This window comes from Neocloeon triangulifer, unplaced genomic scaffold (genome assembly GCF_031216515.1).
Source record: "Neocloeon triangulifer isolate White Clay Creek 2 clone unplaced genomic scaffold, ASM3121651v1 ptg000014l, whole genome shotgun sequence".
NCBI classification, from domain to species: domain Eukaryota; kingdom Metazoa; phylum Arthropoda; class Insecta; order Ephemeroptera; family Baetidae; genus Neocloeon; species Neocloeon triangulifer.
Window position 1 is genome coordinate 24,731,645 of NW_026775556.1, and position 21,627 is coordinate 24,753,271.

The window sequence follows — 21,627 nt, forward strand, 5'->3', positions numbered from 1 at the left end:
GTAGCGCGCGAAGAGCGATCGAGGCGGCGTGGTAAGTTTATTGCCAAGGGATACCTACACCTACCAGGGAGTGCCAATCAATGATAATGCCAGGAAGCCCCCTAATGCTATTACACACCTCTCTACCTGCAGGAGTGATGTATCGCCGGTTGCCTATCCATCCAGCAGTCGCAGCTCAATTTGCACTCGCGCTGTCGCCCAATTCGCTTTTGCCGAGAATCATTTTCAGCTTATTTTCATCGCCGGGCAGAAACTCATCCATCCTCCTCGCCCACTGCGTGTAATTCAATTGCCGTCGCAGAGCTCGGTAATCACATAAATTTTGAAATTCATGGCATGAAAGAGATAAAATTTTATTATTGATGAAGCCCCGCGTCTACTGCGAGGCGCGGATTTTCGAGGGGGAGAACACTTTTGGAATTGAGTTATTTCATTTTTCAGGGGGATATATGTGTGCACACTTGCATGCGCTTTCAGGCAAAGTCGGGCCCTTTTGAACGGTTTTAATCCAATATAAGAGAGAACGCATAATTTAATATTGCTGATATCGATTGGTTTTAAATTGATTAAGGTACAAATTCATAACTTGAAATACACGGGGGAAATTTATTTGGTATTTTTTTTAAATTTAGTTTAAAAATTTGATCTCCTTTGAAATACTAAAATGAATAACTGATTAAATATTTTTTTAATAAGGTTACTTAAATTATGTTTAAATACGAATAGACTAACTTCTTGATCATTTTAAAATTTAATCCATAGCTCAGTCTGACAATGGATCATTGAGAATTAGGTCATTCAGACTGATTCAGAATAAAAAAAATTATATTATATCATTTCAACTACTGAGTCAAGAATGTAAGCAGGCATTTGGAATTAATTTTTAAAAATTTCATTATAATTTTTTCCAATATTTGTGACTTGAAGCACACATTGAAGGAATACAACTATAGAAATGTTATATTTTATCAAATTTGCTATAGCATTTTACATTTGTGGAATATTTAATTCTGGGCATTTAAATTCCAACCTCGGCCGGTGCGCGTGTTTTTGTTGGTTGCGGACGAACATGATTTTGTTGACACACGCACCAAGTGAGTAAATAAATGAAAAAAAAAATGGAAAAACGTGAAATTTTGAGCGGAAAACGCAGCGGTGGTTTAAATTAAATAGCCAGCTTGACACAGCCGGCAGCGGTGGGCGGAACGCGCGCAAATCAAATTTTGAGGCAACAATCCAGCGGGTTTTGCAAAACTAGTGCGTGAGTTGGCCAGAAATGATTATTTTTCGGGACGGACATGAAAATAACGGGCGTGTCTGCGGGCGTCGGAACGTTGATTTGATATTGGGGAGCAAAAAAGAGAGATGGAGTGAACGGAGAAATGAACGTCAATAAAAATAATCCGGCGCGCGATACGAGCAACAGTTAAAAAACGGCGTTGTGCTGATCGCGCGATATATTCGGTGGAAAGGCAAAGCCTCTCTAGTGAAAAAAGAGAGAAAGATATCGGCGTCGATTTTATCAGCAGGACCTGTGTGTGTGTGTGTGTGTTTTGCTCTCATGAAAACATTCCTTTCAATTTGTTACACTACGAATGGTCGCGCAAGTCACGTCCGCGTACAACTTTTTATTAAGGCGAAACAAAAAGAGGAAAAGTTTTGCCGACACACACACGGTGAGTATGGGTGCGAGAGAGCAAGAAGTAGAGTGGCTTTGGCATTTATTTGGCTGCCAGCACTTGCGTAAAATAAATTTGCAGTGAAGTTGGGAAATTCGGAAATAATTTGCTGACATAATAAATTAATCTATTATTGTATGTTTTGAGGTTGAGTGAAATTTGCGAAGCGAAAATGATTAGTTTTCCAAGAAATTCAAGATTGATGGGGGTAACATATTCGCTAGGCTGGAGATAAGCATTATTTTTCAAAAGAATTGTAACATTTTAGGTTGAAAGTGAAGTATATAAGTAATGCGACAATGCAGTGGTATGAGTAGCAGTAGATTTCTTTTCAAAGAATATTTAACATAATGGAGCTGGATGATTCTCTTACTTGTAATTTATAGAAGCCAAAGGCTGCGCATCCCAAAATTATGTTGGTACACGGCTGCCGTCAGAGCCATGGGGCCTTATGGCTCGGGCGGAAGACATCTTTTTTTTGGCCAACATAATAGAGCTGATGCGTGGCCTTTGATAGAAGCTAAATAAAAGTTAGGATATTGAATTACTTTCCTACATTCCTGACGGCACTCATCATCAAGAAACAATAAAATAAAAATGAAAAACTAATAATAAAATTGTTAAATGGATATTTAAGTTTTTAAACGTTAAAAGTAGATGAATTTATTTTAAAAATTAATATTCAGTAAAAAAAACTTTTAAAAGTTTGTTAAAATATCTCTTAATTGTCTTTAAATCAGAAAGAATAACAGGATTATATTTCAAGATGCATTGTCAAGTCACAGAGTATAGAATTAAAGTGAATAAAAAATATCAAAAATAAGACTTTTTTCAAATTTTACGTGTGGGCAGTGAACCCACTGTTAATAAACTTGTAGAAATAAAATTAAAATTTCTTTAGTCCTTTCTGAAGCAAAACCAAAAAGTTTGTGAAAAAATAGCCTTTCCAAGCAAATGATTTTCGGTTTCACGAGGGTGTTCTATGCCTTCAACACCTCCCTGACTCCGGAAGAGAGAAATTGGTATGTGGCTGGGCTAGCATGCACGCGTTCGCGAGATTTGCTCTCGTTGGTGCGTGTATATTTGCACGAGGTGGCAAGTTGGTGTTTTTTTTCTTCCCTGTGCTTTTTATCAATAGTTTGGAGGTCGTGCCTCGAAAGAGAATGATTATGAGCAGCGGAGAGAGTAAGTAGTACACACATCCTCTTCGGCAGCCAAGTGTTCCTACCCTATGTTATGTAACTTGGGTTTCTCTACCTCTCTAGCTCGGCTGAATCTCGGTCACGTTTTTTGTTTAAACAAAGCTCTCACTCGTCGGCCGATATGAGGCACGCAGAGAAAGCAAGAAAGTCTTCGCCGCTAATCGCCGGCAGAATAAAAGACGCGGCGTTTCTCGCTTCCCCGGCTTCTTTGGTGACACGTCGCGATTACGCATTCAGAATTCAGAATTTTTAAGGCGGTAGCGTAGCCAGGCAGCCTCAAGTTGAAAAATTAGATGTGCGAGAAAGAGAGAAGCAACCGGTCTTAAATAACCCCTAAATTTCCAACTTGTTAATAGAGTACCAGTTGAATTAACTTTTTCAAAAAAAATTCTCCAGCATATTTTTTCTAGACTTTTATTTTCAAATATTTCTTAAAAATAAAATTTCATTGCAAAATTAGAGTTTTCTGGAGTTCCTTATTTGGCCAATTACTTTATTTTCTATTGAATATTTTAAAAACTGCAGAAGATGTTCATAAAAAGATCTAGTAATTTTCAATAATTCTTAATTATCTTCTCAAAATAGTAAAATATTAGTTAATATAGATAAAGTAATTTAATGCTTTTAAGTTGTACATTTTTTTAATCATATATGAAAGCAATTTTAAATATCCAGTGTTAAAAGAGATTTTGATTTTGGATAGAAACAATTGACATAATATATCAATCTAAATCGTCATTAGATTCGTGTAATCAGAATCAATTGCATATTTTTTGCTATTTTAATTTTCTTTGCAATATTTTTAATGTCACTGAATTTGACGGAACAGAAGGTTTTGAGCAATTTTCAGGGTTTACTCTGAAAGTTATTCAAATTTTTGGGCTTATAAATGAATTTACTCAAAGAGAGTGCGAGTTGAGTTTAAAATGAACTTGCGGAACGAATTAACATGCCCGAAGTTATTCTTCTTCTTCTTCTCTTGCAGGTGATTTCTCTCGGAGGCGACGACGTGCTGGTGGAGATGGGCGCAAGTAGTCGCGGCTCGTTTAACAGGTAGGCAATTTGCCGGGCAGAAATATTCGCCCGGTTGCATACCAACTCTTTTATTAAGGCGCAACAATGTGCGATAATAAATTCACGCCCAGATTTTATCGCGAGCACCTCATTTTTAATTAAAATCGGCAACCCTCCTCTTGCACGTCCGTTGATTATATGTATTTCATGTAGGAAAGTTATACAGTATTTTATTTTAAATTATTAAATTTTTGTAGACGTTTTAAAGAATTGGGAAACTTAATAAAATTTTAGAACAAGTTGGACAAATAAACAATAATAATAATTAAATATTTGTTTTGAAAGCTTTGCATTTACTAACTAAATATAAGAGTTTTACCTTAAATTTCACTTCTTGCAAAAAATAAAAGTACTTTTCTTAAAAGCGTGAATTACTTTCGAGCAGGGAGTAATTTCCGTTTGCAAGGGCGTGTGAGAAGTGCATCATCGGTTGGGGATTAAGGAGGAGAGAAAGCAAGTGCATATAAGCAGGATGCGGTTTTTTACGCTCGCTCGAGCGATAAAAGCATCGGAGGTGCCGTAAAACCAACGACAAACGCTCGGCATGAGAGATATAAAAGCTAGGAAGAAAGTGCAGTTGTAAAGATATTTTGTGTGTGGCAGAAGAAGAAAAGGTGGGGGGGAAGTAAAAGCCTCGCAAAAGTAATATCGAGATGAATCTGTTGAATAAATCCAATATGTTCTCAAATCTAAATAAAAAAACCTCGCATTCCTCTTCTTCCGATATTAAAATGGGAAATACTTATTTTCATCACAAAAAGAAGAAAGGTTGATTTCGCTACAAAAAGTAGAAAATGAAACATAAAGTCCTGACTTTATTTATTCCAGACTTTTTCGCTCTCACCACGCAAAAAAGGGCCCAGGTTTATTGGTCGAGCAACCTCGCGGATAACAAAGCGAGCTTTCGTCCCACTCGTTTGCCACAAACTTTGTTCTCCGCCCGTATAAATGCATGCGTGCTTTACCTTTTTCAGCCTGACATGCCGTTTGTGACGCCACAAAGGGGTGGCCACTCGCCCGACTTCTGATTATTACCGCACTGAAAACGGGCAAAGCAGCTGTCTCGGGCGTTGTCCGCGAGTAGAAATTAAATTAATCAAGTTTCAAGTCCGGTGTGTGATGCCTGGGTTGATGAGAGAAGCAAAGCCGACGCGACCAGAGTCCGGAATGAGAATTAAAACATGGTGGAATAATTTGGTTTTGTTTTGTTCCGTGAAGCTCATTTTGCTATTGTACAATATTTGTACAACGTGTTTTGCTGATTGTTCTTTTTTTTTCATTTGAGTTTTAGGTTGATTCCAGTTAGCAAGTGACATATGAATGTTAAAAGTAAAAGGTATTTAATATCAAGGATAAAAGTGAATGAAACCATCAGGATGAGGCAACACTAAAAAGTAAAATATATAAATTTAGTGGTTTGCTGTAAACTTTTAATTTTATTTAAATACTTATATTTTATTATAATTGGAATTATTTACTACATTTTACCAAATGATTAAGTATTTTTATTTAAAATTAAATCAAATAATAAATAATAAGTAATATTATTTACACTTTTAGACAAAAAAAAAACATATTTTTTTACAAACAATTTTAATGATATATAGAGCATAACGCATATCCCAAAATAAACTTAATAATGATGTAAAAAACAACATTGTTTTTAAATGAGGTGAGGTAGATTTATTATAGAAGGCATTATTTTTTTTAATGGGACCCACTTTTGGCATGGGGTCGGCGGATCTTGTTGAAAATTGGTAGTTTGGTTGCCCTTAGGGTGTAGACAAATAGTTTAGAAGGATTTTTGAAAATTCTCAAAATTGCCTATTTTACAGGGGCTCAAAGTTGGGGATTTTTAAAAAAGGTGTTTTCGAAAATCAAAAATATCTCAGCTCCTGCTGCAGATAGCGCATGTGTGTATATAAACAAAGTTGTAGGAAATTAGACGCCCTACAACTTTGCCATAGTAACCAAGGTCATAGGTCAAAGTTCAGGGTCAACTTTTTAAGCTTGAATTTTTTGATGCGCCACCAAAGTACCTAGTACATAAAAATTTTTGATTCCATTATAGCCAAAAGTTGCTCTAGTTGGTAGTCAACAACATATTAAAAATTGGCGAGACTGTTTTTTTCCGTTTTCGAGATATTTTAGGTCAAAAGCAGAAAAACGTGGTTTTCCGAGCATTTTCCTACACAAATCAACATTTAACCGCCCGTAACTTTTTTCCTGCTAAAGTTACGCAAAAATGTATAATGACAAAAAATGATTGCCTTGACCTGTTCTTTCAAACCATGTATCGCACATAGTGACCAGGTCACAAAAGGTCATTGACCTCGGTGACCTGTGACCTTTCCAAAAATATTTGCTGGAAATGTTTCACCTCAATGAAAAGAAACATTAGAGTATCTGAAATTCAGGTTTGCACTTGCAAGGTCACAGGTCACCGAGGTCAATGACCTTTTGTGACCTGGTCACTATGTGCGATACATGGTTTGAAAGAACAGGTCAAGGCAATCATTTTTTGTCATTATACATTTTTGCGTAACTTTAGCAGGAAAAAAGTTACGGGCAGTTAAATGTTGATTTGTGTAGGAAAATGCTCGGAAAACCACGTTTTTCTGCTTTTGACCTAAAATATCTCGAAAACGGAAAAAAACAGTCTCGCCAATTTTCAATATGTTGTTGACTACCAACTAGAGCAACTTTTGGCTATAATGGAATCAAAAATTTTTATGTACTAGGTACTTTGGTGGCGCATCAAAAAATTCAAGCTTAAAAAGTTGACCCTGAACTTTGACCTATGACCTTGGTTACTATGGCAAAGTTGTAGGGCGTCTAATTTCCTACAACTTTGTTTATATACACACATGCGCTATCTGCAGCAGGAGCTGAGATATTTTTGATTTTCGAAAACACCTTTTTTAACCCAACTTTGAGCCCCTGTAAAATAGGCAATTTTGAGAATTTTCAAAAATCCTTCTAAACTATTTGTCTACAACCTAAGGGCAACCAAACTACCAATTTTCAACAAGATCCGCCGACCCCATGCCAAAAGTGGGTCCCATTAAAAAAAATAATGCCAGAAATATATATTTTGATGTACTTTTCTATGGAACAATAATGATAAAATGAAAAAATATGATTTATAGTTTTGTAAGTGTGCATTAAATTAACATGTACTTCGAATACTAATTGAGTCAGTAAATAACTTTCAATCATAATGATAAAATAAAATTGGCTCGCTCCGAATAAAAAATTTAATTCTAAGGGATAATTAATAATATTGTATTTTTAAAAGTTTTTATTTTATTGTTAAGAAGAATAACTTTATAAGCGAAGGAAACGATATAAGAGGCAATAAAATCAACAGGATTTTATCAAATTTAGTTCAATCAATAATTTATTGCTTTTTAATTAATTGTTTCAATATGATTCCCTATTTGATTTGATTTCAATCCATTAATAAGTCAAAAATTGTAATTGTAAAAAAAGCGTATTAAAAGAGCTGCTCAAATTACCACTGTTTTTGTGTGTGTTTAATATTAAGAGCTTTTATGATTTTTCTTTTGTAACGGTTGGGCTTCAACAACATAATCAACCGTGGCATTTCCGGAAAATCCATCTCAAAGGCTCGTTTATCCGACAAGTGTTTTCTAATTAGAGCGGCCATCGTGTGTGTGTGCACATGTACAATAACCGGCGAATTATCTCGACCTGTCCGTCATCCTTGTGGCCGCAAATGAAAATTTCCGTCCCGTTTCGGGCGGTGCGGCGCAGGGCATTAGGCAGTCCCTTTGATTATTGTTCTCTTTGTGGCGCCGCGCGTGACCCTTTTACCCTCGCAGGGAGGGTGAGTGCCATATTAAACGCGGCGTAATGAGTCAAACCTCAAACGCCGACCGAAAACTCATAAACCCTGATGATTTTAGCGGTCTTCGTTCGACGACGACCGAATTTTACGACCCCGAGCAGTCTTCCCAGTTTGCACATTGTTGGGAGCTCGCGCAGGGTCTCTTTTGCTTAATTGAAACGCCACCCCGAGCCCAGAGGATGGAAATTGCATTATTTGTCTTTGGGTCCTCGGCGGAACGGCGTTGCGCTGTTGTGTTTGCGCGAATCATTTCCACGAGTGCGTGCCAAAGTTTCGCGTGTTAATTATTGACGCAAACAAACTAGGGCCGAGGAAAAGTTGGGAAGCTGCGGCGGTTCTTGACAACTGGGCTAAGTGGATGAAACGCGCGTTAATAATTAGCCACAGAGAGAAACCCGCACCACACAGCTCCGCCGGTATTTGTCTTTTGGGCATGCTTGAGCATCGTTCTGGTTAAGAGCAATTTCGCATTAGGGCTGTGGGAATTTTTTTGGTAAGTGGAGGAAAAGTTGAATACTTAAAAAAACTTTTCTCAAGAAAATTTCAACTTTTAAAATACCAAAATGTACAACATAAATTTCTAACTTACAATCAATTAAATAATTATTTAATTTCACTTTTGTTAAGAAAAACATTGACTTTATAACATCCTTGATCGTTAAATAGCAGCTAGAAAATGTTTAAATTTTATACATAATGAATTTTAGATTGATTGTAAGATGTTTAAAAAATGTTTAATTGGCTGTCAGAAATAATAATTCTAATAATATCGAAACTCAAACACGTTTATTATTTTAAGAAAATGCTAAAATTTAATATTGTTTGATATACTTTTTATAATTATTTATAATAAAATATTTTTAATTTTTTATAACTTCTATAATCTTTATTAACTTTTTAAGGTTCATTTTACTCCATTTAAAAAATTTTAAGTAAGAAATCTAATAATACCCAATACTGTATTAATATTGATAGAGATTAATTATTTTACCAATTTAAGAAATAAAATATTTCAGGATATTGTTTTTCTTAAACAATAAAAACTCACAAAAACCCATCGAGGAAAAGCCAAATTTAAATTCAATCCACCATGAATCAACCCTCGATCGTGAACTTGTACTACAAAAAAAAAAAAAAATTAATTGTTTGAAGGTTGACACTCAAGGAGATGATCATGGAAATGAAGGAGTCTGGCTTTTCCTCGTTGCGAAAAATTTATTCAAAAACAAACGGCTCTACGAGTTTCGGTCACGGTCTGCGACCTTATTTCATGAGCAAACGCGCTGCTCGCTGACTAATAATAAATAAAATTTATAAAGAAATTAGTTTATCAATATAATTTGTCATTGTCTTCGTTGATATTGATAGAGCAAAAATCATTGAGTGCACAAAGATAAAGCGAGAGAGAAATAGTTGCATTGTGCCGATTAATAGCCGACGGCAGAGATAAGTGTCGCAGCAGCGAATGTCCTGCTTGTGTATCTCGCTCCGAGCCGGCCGGACACGCCGCAGAACACGTGTGTAAATGCACCGTATACACGTGTAAAGGGCGTTACATGCATACCTCGTACGGTGCTGCATAAAATATAAATATAATAATGTCGGGCAGACTCGTGGGACGAATAAAATTTGGACTATCTTGCGAGAGAGAGAACGGGGCGCTTTCATAATGGAACATCGTTTCTGCATTATGTATGGATGGGAGAGGCTGCTTTTACATTATATCTGGATGAACGCAGGCGAGAGAGTGGCTGCCGGCTGCGCACTACTCATATATTCTTCTGAAATTTCATCACAAAGATGCAGCCGCCTTTGTCCGCGCACCAATTTTCCGGCCCAAATTGCAAAATAATTGCTTTCCGTCAAAGTAATTTTTTTTCCTGAAGCCTCAAATTTTTTAACATCTGCGTCGCAATTCATGAGGTTAATTTAAAAAGAACTTTCTTTCTGCCGCATTTATGTTTGAATTATTAAAAGTACCCCGCATTGCGCGCGGGGGCGGACGTGAGCCGTAAAAACATCCCTTGCCGCAGAGAACTAACTTTGCTCAAAAGTATATATTTGCAGGAGAATGAGTTGCACTCGTCGTTTGTGCACACACGTGTGATATTAAACTATTCGCGCAATCTGGCGCCCTCACTCAGAATAAGTGGTGCAGAGAGAAATTGCATTAGGTGCAAAGGAGGGGTGGAAATTGCCAAATGTTGAATGTGAATTCGACCCTGGCTTACCAAAATAAGAAAAACTTTCTCCTGAGTGATTCAAATATTATGCAATTCCGATAGTGGATTTCTATTGATTGAATTTAATTATTTATAAATCCTCAACAAATCTCATTTCCTACGTATGCATATGTCAAATTCAATAAATCCATTAAATGAATTGAAAAACTTGACTTCCATGTTGAAACCAGTTGAAACATACCTTTGTATTTTCATCTGCATTTTCCTGAACAAAAATAGCGTTAAATAAGAAGGAGCCACTTTTTCATGAATTCGAATATAACCAGTTTACATACTTAATAAAAATATTGTCTATTTCTTCAAACAAACAAAAAACATATTACTATAAAGATTATAAATTTTCAGCACGCAACCTTAAAAAATTTTTTTTTTTTTTTTTTTTTTTTTTATTATTAAACTATGAAAAACTATTTTGTGTGCAACTAAACTGAGCAAAATTGATTTAATTTTACAGTTAATTCTCCTATTTTTTTAGTCATTTTAAAAAGTTATTATTTAAAATTTAAACATAATTTATCATTATTTAATTTTTTGATTTTATGATTTTTAAAATAAATAAATTTTTATAAAATATAAAATACCATTTAATCATTTAATATTTTGAAGTTTTAATTTGTTTTTTAACCTTTAAGTATTGCAAGTCCCAATGTAAATTCTTAGCACATATTTTATATAATTTTATGATAAACATATTCAATCCAGAATCCAGAACGGCTGCCCTTCCGTTGTGTAGTAAAATCGGCCCTAAAATCACTTTACCACTTTATGGACTGGATGGAGAATTTTGCATATGAAAGCAGAAATAGAGTCTCTGCGTCTCCTCCCTCGCTCTATGTTCATAATTTTCCAAAGCGCAAAAGGTGCACACGTACACAGACACGCTGCCCTTTCTATTACGATTATGACATACCGCCGCCGGCCTAGCTCGTAAAAAATTTAATACACCATAAAAAAAGTTATACGTGTGTGTGTGCGCGCGCGTGTGCATGTAGACAACGGAGGAATAAAAATATTATTACAGTTATTACCAGCATTGGTTGCCATTGCACCATCTAAGAACGCGAGAGATGGAGAATAAATATTTTCTAGCGAAAAATTTATTTTAGAAAAAATTAATTGCAATTTTCTTAAAAAAATAAATTGTCTGCAGTATAGAAAGAATCGCAAAGACTCAGGAAACAATTTTAGCTGGAAATGTGATACTTTCTCCTGAGAAATACTTTTTCGGCTTTTGAGCTGCAAAAACGCCTTTCCTTCCTCTCTCCATTTCCGTGTTTCTTTGATGCTTTGATTGAGATCGCCCCCGGCAAAAAGCTGCCCTGCTCCCAGAGAAAGCTCGGCGGTTGATTGCTCGGCCCCGGGTCATTCCGACAAAGGGTGAAATAGATCCGGGGCTGCTGCAGTTGTTTTTACACTCCGCCGACGAGGTGCGGCTGCCCATAAACCGGCAAATACCTCTCGATATATTGCCAATTTTCCCTTTTCTCTCTGCATCGCGATCCAATCAGTCTCGAGTGCAACGCATTACGCCGCAGTTGCCTGCGGGAATGAGAACTCGTTTCGCGAGGGAAAACATGCAAGTAGGTCGATGAAGAATGTTTGCTTTCATCTCTGGCGCCGTCATGTGTGAAAATAGTTTATTTTTCCATACAATGACAAATGTGTTTTTGCAATTACAATAATGCAGATCAAAAACAAATAATAAATATTTAATTTTCATCGATCAAAGTTATGAATAACTAGTTCGGTGAAAATAAATTATTGCTGTATTAAAAATCTGTTCTGAAAGGCGATATTTATAGGCTTAAATATTTGTTTTAAATGTGTAAGAGTCCCTGATATAAGCTTTTTTGAAGCTAGAAAGATGAAAAATTTATTCATACATCCAGTCATTTTGTCAAATTATATATAAATGAGAAAAAAATAAAAAATTATTTATCCTACTCATAATTTTATTTCTCCCTTCAGTTAGATGATGCAGATTTTCAAGTACATAGATTTTGTTTTAATAAATAAAAATCTCAAAATGATAAAAAAAAAATTAAAACGATATTTTAAAGCTGGTATATCATTGGTAAAATAAATTTTGGAGCAGTTTAAAAATATCAAAAATATAATTTTTAACCAGTCTATAGCGTTAAAAAGCCACGGAGGAAACATAATTTTTGTGGTCTAAAATAAAGATTGCTGATGGCACTTAGAATAATAGGCAATTTATGTGTAAATTAAAACTCATCACGATTATTTGCATAAAATTCTCCGTCTCGTACGAATTGTCTGCGCGAATTCCCTTGCTCAAGATGAAGTTTTAATTGCTTTTTTCCTCCACCCTCTATATCTAGAGTCGTTGGAATTTCCAACCGGGCTGAATTAATATATAAATTTCCAACTCTGATCACTTCGGAATAAGCGGCAGATAAGCAAACAAACACTAACTCGGGGGACACAAACAAACGAAGGACACGCTTTCCGAATTTTATAGCCCACAAAATACAAATTGCACCCCTGCTCCGTCTGGAGTATAATCATGGGGTTATTAGGATTGACTTCGGAGCTCTTATCTGACGCGGCCAAACAAGAAGAGGCGGTTTTCGTTCTTGGCAAAGATAGGGAGGGCGAAAGAAGGCAAGAAGATTACGATTGAAGCGTGCGAAGAAGGTTTTCCTAAAATAATTCAGTCATTACTTTTTACTCAGCTTCTTCATGTGACATAAAAACAAAAGCTCACGAGGCCTTAAGCCCTCGTGACATTAGTGACAGAACATAAAGTGGGACAAATGGGCTTTAACGCACCTGAAATCCCTTCTTCTTTTTTTCTTGAAAACGGCCCAAAACACACGGCTCACGTGAACCAACCGTGCTATTTCCGTTTGCTCTTCGAGCCAGCGTGACGCGATCAAGTGCTCGAAACAAAACAAAAAAACGAGAAGGAAAACAGACTGAGAAAAAGATGCAAACTTGTGATAAAACGCGCATAGAGATTTCTCATCTCGTTTTCTCTGTTTAGGAAGAGTTGCATTCTTAAAAATAGTTGTGTCGAGATTTATCGCGCTCGTATGGGAGCGAAAAGAGCTGCGTCGGCACAAAAGTGAAGCGTGAAAGAGGAAATTCCTTTGTTTCTCTCCAGCTGACTTATTATGTACGGAGACGGCGGCGCGGCTATTTTTCAACTCGGGTAAAAAATTTGTGAACAAGAAAAGGCAGCGCGGGTGTGGGAGCTGCACCAGCCGCGTTTTGTTTCGACGAATTTTTTACTGCCTGCCCTAATACGTCATTGTTGAAATTCACTCAAGAGTGTGTGCGAGGCGAAATTCAGGCGCCCGATTTTTGTCCTGCTCCGAATAAATTATAAATAGAGACATTTTGTTTGACATGAAATGGAGTCTAAATCTTCAACTGCCGATTTTAATTTTTAATTAATAAAAAGATTGGCTGATTATAAATAATTTTCAATAAATAAAGAATTTTGGATGGTATTAGACAATTTTTAGTTAATTAAAATACATTAATATGATTTTTTAATATACCAAAAATATTCTTTTGATCTAAATTTTACTGATATTATCTTGGAAATTTAATCAATTCCAGCTAATTGACTCAATTCATTGTCACTTAAAAATATTAGATAAGATATAGGAAAATTTATGGGGCTTTAAAAAGAATTGTAATATGTTATTTCTAAAGATTAAATCTGCCTCCTTCCATCAATTTATCATCGATTAAAACCAAATTTTGGAATTGTCTAAATATTAATCTAAATAACGTGCATTAAATTTAAATAAGTTTTCTGTCACCAGTAAAATGTTGAAGATTTTTTGTATTTCCTTCAGATGAATCTATATTTTAATAAGATGCAATGGGAACCAACAGGATTCTTTAAGATGCAAGAGGGTGGAAATTTTTCACTGCAAATTCGCTCAATTTTGGTTCTCGCGTTTGATTTTCCCAAAGCTCGGTAGAACAAATAATGTCGGAGAGAAACCCTTACAAACAACCCTCTAAGAGAATTACCCGCCGCGTAAGTAGATTTCCGTGCGGATTGCAGAGTGGAGAGAGCTGTAAGTGAAATATTTATTCGCCTTCGCCGCAGCCCTCGGAGAAAAAACAATGCACCCTCTTTTGCAATCTCCCTTGCAGCTGCACCACTTAAATTATTCGAATTGATCCCGGTTTCCCGCCGAGCTGCTTGCGTATATAAATTTATTAAAGGGCACGAATTCTAATTGACGTCTTTATGTCCGTTTGATTGCGCCGCCGCCGCCGCTTTAGAGAAAAAGCAAGCGGATTACGCTCTCTCGATTCACAAACGCCGCCGATCGACATTCAAAGTCCCCGGCGGCACGATTCAGACCTCGTTCGTGTTTGTTTTGCCGTGAATTCCATGTTTTTTTAAACACACCCTCCCCAGCAGCGAGAACACGCATGTACTCGGCGTAATCGGCTTAGTCTGTGCCTACATAAAATTAAGGCCTCTCCCCTCATTATGACTCCTTGCAGACGACAAATGATTTCACCCCCGCACCCTGCATGCCCCGAAAAACGACATGTGGTCCGAATGATTTTTATTTCACGATCCGCCGCTGCAAATGCGAAATGCATTAAATTCTGCTGCACATTTCCTGTGCTCACTCATGCGCGATTTCTCCAGGGATCACGACAAGACGTAATAAGGTTGGCAGATAACGCCAAAACCCTGGGACTGAACCTGCTAACCTACATGCCTTTCGGATTAGAAACAAACATTTGAAAAATAATTGAAATATACTAAATTTGGGGTTGAAAAGTTTAGGGGTAAAGTTCTTCTGTAAATGAACCAATTAATTTTATTGTCAAGAAAAATGCGACAAAAATAATTCTCTTACGAGAGAGAAATTAGTGCTGAATAGCTTTTTTTTTAATTGTTATCAGAAAAGAAAAAAACTTAAGATGCAATTTTGAGCTATTTAAAATTGAACAGTGACTCACTTCTAAAAAGCGACTGACATTCTCTTTTTTCCGATATTGAGGAAATTGGAAGTTCTAGAAATTAAATCAATGTTTAATTTACATACTTGCTAAAAATATATTCAAAAAATTTTGCCACAAATAAAACAGAAATCAGAATATATATTTAAAGATTTGAGCGATTCAGTCAATTTAATTTAAGTCACAACGATTCCTGAGGACAGAGAATATTGATTTTGAAAGCCTACGATGTATTTCAACGTTTAAAAAACGTTTTTCTTTGTACATAAGTTAGCGATTTTTTTTTTTTTTTTTGCTTCATTTCTTTTCGTATTGGCAAATTTTGTTATGACAATTTTTTTTATCATAAATGGAGAATTTATTTATTAGTTTTTCATAGTTTTGTTGTTCTCATTTTATGTACAACACGATAGACTGATTGTGTATGCTGTATAATGAAGTATTTGTTTTGTGATAATTAAATTGAATTTTAATGCATACAAATTAGAATGCTTAGAATGCATAAATAATTGATATTAACATAAACAAATCCATCAATTATATTTTGAAATTTATATTGATTCAGTATCTGATTGGAGCTCACAAAATTTATACTAATAATAAATTTTTCCCCTTAAAAATACACCAGGAAAAGTGTGTTTTTAGACTTTTCTCAATGGAAAGAAATATACGGAGAGAGTATATCAAATCACGGTGGTACAGCAGTTTAATTTGCCAATTCGCAGAATATCAAACTGACAATCAAATTCCAATTTCAGCAAAAACGGCGAAACTCGATATTCACGAAAGAACGTTCTCAGAAATCGTGCTTAACAAGAAAGAGACCCGCGGTGGAGTTGTATAGAGATTGTTCTTTTTCTCGTCGTACGTCTCTCAATTCATGCGAATGTTTTGGCAAGAAACACAGCAACCCCGCAGGGTAGTTCGGCTGAGGTGGGTGGTGGTGGAGGGGCAGGTTTCGCATCGAGGGAAATCAGTCGTCTGTTGAGTTTTTTGCCCTAGTTGTTCTCTCTCTAAACACGATCAAATATTAAAATGGAGGTTTGGGACGACAGGCGCATTTTCATGCAGATTTATTGTCAGGCCGCGCTTCATTTTTTTTTTTCTTTTGCCTTTTTTCGGAGAGGAAATTTTTGATGACGATGCCAGGTGCTCGCTTGTCATGCGGCGTCGCCCCGCTCGCTGCCGGTAATTTATCACTGAACGCTAAGTATCAAATTTTATAGATGTGCACGTATAGCAGCTCTGCCGGCATGAAATATTATAACGGCGGCGGAGCTTTCTTTCTACTTTATCGCAGAATGAATGAGCGGCTCTTTGTGTGACGCGCATCAGAATTAGGGGTCTCGTGCCTAATTTTATCGACTTTCTCCACGCGCGACACCTTCCTATATGCAGATGGACAGCTGACGAATAAAAAAAGTAGCAGAAATCGTGACTATCTTTCATCAGAAAGTGTATAACTGTTAAATATTAGTTATCCGTTAAATGAATGAAATTGGAAATGTTTTTACTAAAATTTTTACAAAACAATTTTGTCTTTACGTTTTTCAAGGTTACTATATTAATCACTATTAATTAGAAGAAGGAGATTTTGCTTTTTGAAAATTTCCAATAATTAAAACATTTATTGTAGTATTGGAATTTTATTTATATTTTTTTTTGTATTTTAACATAAAAATATTGACAAAAAGATTTCTTATTTCCTCCTGCATATAAACATGTTAAGAGTAAAAATTTGAAGGAATTTAAAAAAATGTAGACGACAAGCAACGATACAAAAACCTGGACCAGGTTGGCCTTTGGATCGCTCTCTGTAATTTTGATTTAATTCTAGTCCTCCTAATTTTTTACTTAACTCTTTAACTATTACAATACTTATTCAGTTTCAAACAATTTCTCTTAGTTGTTATATCAATTAATTTAAAATATATTTTTTTTAATAATCAAATAGAACAAATAGAAAAACATACTGACGCAAGAGAATGAACTATTGGTAAAATTTAACTGATTATATTTTATCCTCTTTTTGTCCAAAGTTATTTCTTTGCTTTAAAAAATAATCAGTTTTTAAGCTACAAAACTTTTGTTTATTGCAGATTTATTTATATATTTAAAAAAATAACAAATTTTTTTATTTATCTTGCACCTTTGTTTGATGAAAGCGAGTTGAACAGTGTAAATTGCACAACGCTAGATTACTTCTCTGCACCGACACCATAACTTCTCGCACACACTCTCTGTGATTGTCGGAGTCAACAGTTAATTAAAAGAGAGAACAAAAAATATCCTTTCTCTCTCGGCTGCCAGTGTGCCTCGCAGTGTGTGCGAAAGGGAGAAAGCAATTTTTTCCCACTTTGTTCCTTGTTATTATTTACTAATGGTTCTTTGATATAGATCAAGCGCAGCCCTTCTTTATAGACCGGCGGGGAAGCCTATTTTTCCCATTTTCTGCCGCGAGAGAGAACAATGGCGAAAACGCACCCCTGCGCGCCGGAGATGAAATCTTAATTGGAGCAATTAAAGTCGTGGTCGCTCAGCTCTATTGCTCGTCAAATGGGGCTTTGTTCTGGGGACGTGCGCGTGCACGGCGGAACATTTGATCATTTTCAAAGCACAAAAGCACTCACCATAATTGAGAATTAATGCAAAAATTGAAATTTCTGGAAATGAAAGGCAGAAAAAAATTAATAAAAACATTTTATAAAGATCTACAGTTTTCAAACACTCGATTTTTGTCTATTCAATGATAATAAAATTTTACACCAAATTCTTTAATTTGTTTGAAACTTTTTTAAAAAGATCATAACAAAAATACATAGTTTAGAATAATATTTTATTTTTAAATTTAACCTAAAATTTTAATTTCATAATAAATATGTATTTACATATTATATTTATTATTTTTAGCATTTAATATAATAAAAGAGAAGTTTAATAAAATATAAAAATTGATCGTACAAATTTAATACTCATTGTAAGGAGGTGAGGAATTCTACATTGTTGAAAATATGTATCTTGTGAAGTCATAACACAATAATAAAAAGTTTTTCGGGTCTATTAAATTTGCATTGTTATGCGTAATTGGTCTCCGCAGCTCTTTTCTCAGTCAGCATTTATTATATTTTATTCAGCGTGGTGGAGCGATTGAAAATTGCACAATGCTCTTGGGCACGCATTGTTCTCAAGTCGGCGCTCACTTTTTGATATTAAATGAAGCCTCTTGACCTGCACACGCCATTGTTGAGCCGAGAGCGGCGGCAACAATGCGTTTGGACGAAAGAGAGACATCCTTGAGCTGGCGTATGTGTTTGTATTGTAAGAGCACGGCAGCCGGCCAATATTATCTTTATGTACTGGAGAGAGAGCGCCACAAAAAGAAAAAAATATATATAGAAAAAAAGTGGCAAGACTGGGTGTCGATGGGACGGCAATCTCCTCCACCCTCTCGTGATTGCCTCGCACTGCTGCCCTTCAGCCCTTTCCGCTCTCTAATATCCCAGCCAAATACACTCGAACCGACTGGCCATGGGGAGAGAGGGTGACTTATTATCACGGTTATTACGTTTGGCGTCGCGCACGTGGCACAAAATCACGCACCCTATACATGATTTCACATCCGCCTATATTAGGAAAAAAGTGTTGGTCAAAAATTAATCAGTAAATAATTTTATAATATTTATTTATTTTCTTAACACTTTCATTCGGCTTTTCTATTTCCAATAATAAATCACAATAATAAAAATACATATAATAAATTCAGAAAACTGAAATTTTTATATAAGCAATTAGTTGCTTTCTTTTTGGAACAATTTTTAGTTCTTTTTCTCAAAATGTGCCTGATTATTTCTAATTTTAATTTAGTTTTTCATAAAAAATTGTGAAATTTAATTAATTATGTATTTATTTAAAGACGCAATTTTCTCTGGACTGTTCTGGGAACACGGTTGTTTGTCACGCATTTTGCCATTCTAATTGGTACTTATATTTCCATACTAATTAGTTAAACTCACTCAACCAAAAGCTTCCCCGTACATTTGTTGACATGTTTCCAATCCAACGTGTGGAAGAAAACTGATGATGTGTAATTTCAACCCACTCGCAATTACAGAGTAAATTATGATTGGATGGTTTTGGTGTTGCGGTATGAGGGAGGAACGCTGAGAGTCGAAAGGCACATCAGCAAGCAGGAAATGCATGACCTGTAGTGAAATTAATCAACTTGATTGATGGGGAAGATATTCAGCGGCTAGATTTTGTGCACTTTTCAATAATTAAAAGTGAAAAAATGAAAATAACTTCATCTTTATTTTCATTAATTTGAATTTGCAAATAAGTAATCAAATTGTATTGATTGGATTTATAAACTATTAAAAATTTCGATGGATAAGAATTAGATTTTTCATCTTGGCATTTTCTTTAAAAAAATTAGCTTTATCATTGGAATTCTTCTTCTTTGACTGTGGAAAATCAAAACAAATTTCAAAAGCGAATCAACAAAACAAAAATCCTGCACAAAAGAGACGTCGGGGCGCTGCACCCGCCTTTCATATATAAATATTTTTGGAGTTGCCGACTAGGGCGTGCACTGCTCTCTTCATTTTGTAACAACATTAGCCGTGGCAGTAATGACGCTGATATTGTTTCCATAATTTTATTACACGATATGCTGCGTCAGGGGGACTCTCTTTGTTGTGCGCTATGTAATGCGGCAAAAGCCAAAAGCCGGCGCGAATGAATGTCGAGAAAGATAAACGAACGTGCGTTTTATCATTTCATTCTCTCGATCCCTCCTCTGCATCAACAAGAAAACAAGAAGCTCCGAGAGATGGGCAAAGATTTGACAGCAAGACAAGTGGGGTGAAAAAATCATGTATGTGTTTCTATTGCTGAATAATGATCCTAAATAAACACTTTACAAAATTTCTTTAACCAATAAGATATTTTGTTTTATTTTGCTTGATCATTTCTTTATCAGAAAAAGGGAACATCAATAAATGTGAAGCAACAGAAATAATAGAATGCATCTGCGCTTCGCCCATTTACAAAAATGCGTCGCATATTGATGTTTAATTTTGCTATTTAAAATATATTTAGTGATGACTGTCAAGAGAAAAATTTGGTAAATTGAGAATAACTAACAATTTAATACATAACAGAAATTCAAGAAAACTTGTGATATGGGCAACGAGGTATCTATAAATTTATGTGAAGATTTAAATATGAATAAACGCGTGAAACAAAATAATGTATAATTTGTTAAATATTTTGAAATATTAAAAATAAATATCTCCAGCGTTTTTTTAAAAAATTTCTAAACTAGTAAAATATTTTTTTATACAAAAAGTATATAACTTTTAGCATTAAATTTATTTTATAAAATTATTATATAATATATTATTTAATTTAATTAAAAATTATTATGCATGTACTTATTTGCATTGTTAATTTTAGCAAAATAAAATAAAATGAAAACAATTGAATATTATTATTATTATTAAATACAGATTTGTAATAATTTGTGCCAGAAACATTTATAGGAATATTAATAAGATTTTCATTAAAAATTTTATTATGTAACTCATATGTAACTATAATATTTGTTTTGTTTTTTGTTATTCACTCCTATTTTTTTCATCTCTCACATCCAAATCCAAAATTTATTAAAATAAATTCACTCCCCGCACACGCCGCGACGTGCGAATTTCTCTGTATAATGAAGTCGTCAACTTACCGCAAATGCTGCTGTGGCTGCTCCTTTGAAGTTCGCCTTGGCGCGAAGTGCGAAAATTGTCCAATTGCGTGACAATCAGAGTCGAGCCTAACGACTCCCACGCGACTTCTTCTTTTACTTCAAGAAGAGTTAAATTTCACGCCTTTCTCCGGCGGCAACAGAGATGCCGAAGAAAGAAAGAAGGGAAAAACGATTTATCTCGGATGAATGAGCTGGAGGCTCAACAGCTAGCTCGGAAATGAAGTTTCTATCCGCCGCTATTGTGGCCGGCCAATCCGCTGATTAGCATTACAATGGCAGTCTCTGCACTATTTCGAAATAAATTAATGGTTTTTGCGGCTGATCAACGGCAGGCCAAATGTACACGCACTGTGGAAAACGAGACACACCGAAGGACAACACTGGATGAATTTTTAACGAGAATGAAAAATCCAGAAGCTTGTCTGGGCGGAGGGAGCTCTCGGTCGCCGGCACCAGCCACTGCTACGGATGCTGCGGATGTGCCGCGCTCGCCCGCTGCGGCCCCGGCTTTCCGCGCGCAACGCCTTTGAATTTTTCAACTGCTCAGCAGAGGTCCCGTCCGTGCAAGCGCCTGCACCCCTGCCACCTAACCGGCAACCCTCGAACACCCCTGGGTGACAACCTCACTCCTCCGTCTCCCTCGCACAGATGGCACGGAGGGTTGCATAGCCCCAAGAATCACAAGAAATCGTGGCTCCCAGGTATGTGAGGTTATTTTGAAAATTTAATTAATTTCAAAGCTTTGAAAAGTTTCGTATTGTGGAGGTTTAATCCGATTTGCATGTGCGCCCTTCAAAATGATACTCTAGTTATCACTTTTATGTCGCACCGTCTAAAT